Below are 4,342 nucleotides of genomic sequence, written 5' to 3'. Positions count from 1 at the left end.
GCGGGGGCTGGAGGCTAACTGTAAAGTTTATTAACAATGAAAACAATGGGGTTCTCAGCTACATGGAGGAAACCGATGGTATTTTTCTGAAGTTTGGATTCTACTGTATTTTGTTCCACAATATGCAATTTAACTCTCCCACCTCTGCAAATGGGAGGAGAGAAAAGATTGTATTGTTTTAAAGAGCTGCTCACAGCGAAGTAAGAGTCATTTTAAGATCTCCCCTAGGGATTCAAGTCTATATATTTAGCATAAGAAGAAGGAAAATAGAGCATAACTGCCAGCTTGAGGAGAGAGATGATGAAGCATGCTTTGTCTCTAGTGTTTCCCTTATCACAGATGCAGTCAATGAAACTAGGTGCGATTCTAAAAACACTTCTTTGCTCAACAGGCTTTTCGCAGATACCCAGCTGAGTAAGAGTAGGCAGTATTAGGATGCAGAGATTAATCTTATTCTAGATTTATGCCGACCCTTTCTTTTGACCAAGGTATCCTTGTTTCAATGACCATATTTCCCTTAACAAAATGGTGACATTGTTTTTTGATTTTTTCATTATTGAATATTTAATCGTAAATTAAATATACACATACTTGTTATTTATATATATACATACACTAACAGATAACATTAGAAGATAAACTCACAGGGTAATACCAGCTCAAAGAGTACAATATTACTGGTTTTAGGAAAACATATAAATACATATATAGTCTATATGGATGATACTTGTGAAAGACCATCTATAAAACACTCCCAAAGGAGTTCTCTCTCAGCAATGTAAGATATTATTACTGTACTGAGAAACCAGGGGCGGGGGAAGTTGGTTGCTCTATCTTTTTTTAGTAATGAATTATCTTGTGTATGCGTGTTTCAATTTTACATTTTAAATGTTGTTTTAGTAACTATTATTCCATTCACTATCTCACTGATAGACATTTTCCTCTGCTAGTGGACAGAAATGGTTGTAAATAGTAGAAAAACTCTATGTTGATGGACATATTCTTCCACTAGTGCACTTCCTCGTTGATGCTATTGTTTTGGACCAATAGTTCAGCACTGAGAAGAGGGAACTAACAGTGTACTCCTTATCTTTTCCTCATGATGTCAGAAACATCTCACAAAAATGCCACTGGTAACCAGTGAACTTTGAAAACTAATGCTAAAACCTTCCTACACACAAGAGTATGTGAATCTTAAACTTCATCATTACTATCAGTTTACAATCATCTCTCATGCAGCTCTACCACAAAGCCTTCACTGCAGGTGTGCCCCTCCTGGGTCCTGTACTCCATGATCTGAATTCTACTCAGCTACATCTATTACACTGAAATTACATTAAATACTGCATACATGAATAGATTTCAGGATTGACAACTCATCTATCATCGGAAGCTTGAGGACTTCATCCACATAGATGTTTGGTTAAAAGAAATTGTACAGGGGACAACAAAATTGTAAAGAAGAATGGTAATGTTCATACAAGCTTGTAAACTTCAGGTTTGTGTTTTTCTTTTGAAAGATAACATTTTTATTTAATATCTTTGAGCTACAGTAATATCTCCTAAGAATTGCCCTGGCTCACAGTCTAACAAACCCGCATTGAAACAAACAAAAAACCATTACACTGCTGTACAGATTTTGCTTATTGATCGGTAATGTGGTTTAAATGAAACAGAATAACAAGAGAAAATAAATGATCTCCACATTTTATAATGTTCAATAGGTATTGTCTGTACTTTATTTGGAGACAAGAGAGAATGGAAAAAAAATCTGCTTTCCAACCATCCTAAGCATTTGTTCAGTGACTGAACATACACCACTTCTTTCCTGAACCCTACTTCGTATGTTTGTTCCTACTGTCATAAGAAATTGTCATATTTCCACAATTTACTATCAAGTACAACTGTGTTATGCACTTGTGCTGACACAGATTGTACAGCACAATACATATACACTGTTGCCAAGTCTTTTGCCTCAAACTTCCCATGCTTTTAGCCTTTGCTGTTCCCAAGAAAAAGAAAATCGAATTTTCAGCATTACCCAAACAATGTGAACGTGGCAATGGCTGTTCTGGGGCAAAGCTCAGGTCTGTTTAGGCCATCACCATGTCACCAACAGTGGTCAGTGGCAGTGGCTTAGGGAAAAGTCCCGTAATAGGACATCTTGAAAATACTAGATTATTTCCTGGAACACTCTTCTGGCTCCCAGCAATCTGTGGCTCAAAGACTTAAATATGAAAAGAGACTGGGAGTGGTGGCATATGACAACACACTTTGTTTCAGAAGGGCTAGGAGGAAGAACAGGAGATGGCATATTTCAAAAGGGAGAAATACGTGTCCTCATCTCTCTCTCAGACACACACACATCCTTCATTCCATCCAACAGTGTTTCTTGCTCCCAATATTGCCTTTGCCCTCAAAATGTACTGTGTTCCATATGGAAGAGGTGGCAAAAATGAAAGTGTTTCCCTTCTTTCCTCATAAAACCTCATTCTGACTGGAGTGGGCCTCCTGTTCATATTCCACTTGACTAAACCAATCTTTTTCTCCTCCCACACTAGCTCCATCTGCCGCCCGTCTCTCCAGCAGAGCCAGATGCCAGCAAAGCAGACTACTGTGGGAGGAGAAAGTTCTGTCGCTGGAATTTCTTCCCTATACGCTGCAGGGGGCCAGCCTGTGAAGCCTGGAGAGGAGACAGAGAGCAACTTCCTCTCTTCCACACTGCCTTCCTCTGCTCATCAGTGAAGAAGGCAGCTGAGGACATGAGCAAAAGGAGGATACAACTTCTGTGCGCGCTCTGAAATTTGCAACTTTAATATAACAAAAGTCTCACAATTGTACTCCAGACTCGAGCATGGTGCACACCGCATAAACGTGTAAGGAGACATGAGTCCTGCCCCAAAGAGCTTACAGTCAAACAGAAGCAGAGATGCACATTTGTGATAAGGAACGAACAAGAGTGACTAGAGCATAGATGACAGAAAAAAAGATTAGGATTTATAATCAGGAGAGATCTTAATGATGGAGTAAAAATACAGTACTTTCTGGAGAGATACACAAGTCAGAGGAGCTACAGATGCGTGTTGTTAAGCTGAGAGGAGGACTGCATGTGGCAAGGGAAACTGCCTGTAGGGAGGGAAAGACTAGAATGAAAGCAGACATGGGGAAAGAAAAAAGTGTATTTTGATACGTTTGAGGTGATCTTGCATGAGGCAGAGGGAGAAGAAGTAGAGGTAAGAACTTCAGACAAAAAGGGAGACAGCCTAGGGATGGAGGAGCATCTGCGGAAGCAGTCTTGCCAGAGACGGTAGCAAGAACGAGTGTCACTGAGTGAGAACAAGAGCTCATATAAAACAAGCAAGTGTGCATATGTGCGAGACAGGAAAAGACACAGGCTTCATTTCTCAGGGAGAAAGAACTGTGGGAACAGAGGAGACGAAAGAGACTGGAAACAAGGACAAGTGAGGGTGGTGTACGGGTGCAGCAGAAAGTTTGGAGTGGGCAGGACAGAAGAAAGTAAAGGAACTAGAAAGTGAGGGATCTAACAGAAAACCAGAATTATGTATTAGGAGTTGAAAGAGCACATATAAATCAAAGAGACACATAAGAAGAAAGATGGACAAGTTGAAGAGACAGGGAGAAGAAGAGGGAAACGCATCACATTGAAACAGATTAAGAAAAAGAGCTCACAGCAGAACGAATGGAGTGACAGGAGGGAGAAAAAGGATGAAAGAATATATGCAAAGATGATAAAGTCAGTAAAAGAACATTAGTTAATAAAAAGCACTATGTGAAAACCCCAAGTGGGAAAACTGGGAGTATATAGAAGAGTGACTGGAAATGGATGCCCACTGAATTCTCACTGTCACTGTAAACTCCTCGGGTTTGCCCCATTTAGGTGTCCCCACATTTTAATCTTCTTCACTTGGAAAAATTCCGTTTCCTGGTCCTCCACACCCTCTAACTCGTGTGCCGTAGTTGCACCTTTACGCCGTTTGTTTCACTATTTCTAGTGGCCACTCTTTTCGTTACGTTTAAATGGGAAAAAGCTCTTATTTTACGAAACAGTCTACCACAAAGAAAGGTGCCAAAATCCCGAGCTTCCTTCCCCCTTGTCCCCGTAACGCTCTTTCATTCATTCTTCTTTCAAGAAAAAGAAAAAAAAAAAAAAAAAAAAAAAAAAAAAAAAGGCTGGGGAAACTCAGCAAATACAAGCGGCATCTTAAGCCCAAGATATTCACAGAGCCTTCCCTGAGCTGCGTGTGCGTACGACGCCCCAGGTTTCCCCCCTGCCCGGGCCGAGGGCTTCCCGTCCCCCGCGGGCGAGGGCGGCGGGGGCTGC

The 4,342-nt window shown here is 40.8% G+C and overlaps 1 protein-coding gene across 1 annotated transcript in view; it reads right to left on the bottom strand.

The window, feature by feature from the left end:
- Positions 1–4,342, bottom strand: part of MMP16 (matrix metallopeptidase 16) — a 180,041-nt gene that overhangs the window by 175,461 nt on the left and 238 nt on the right. The window lies entirely within an intron of this gene.

This window comes from Egretta garzetta, unplaced genomic scaffold (assembly GCF_000687185.1).
Source record: "Egretta garzetta isolate BGI_Z169 unplaced genomic scaffold, ASM68718v1 scaffold453, whole genome shotgun sequence".
Taxonomy (NCBI): Eukaryota; Metazoa; Chordata; class Aves; order Pelecaniformes; family Ardeidae; genus Egretta; species Egretta garzetta.
This window is presented reverse-complemented; position numbering and strand designations above follow the sequence as displayed.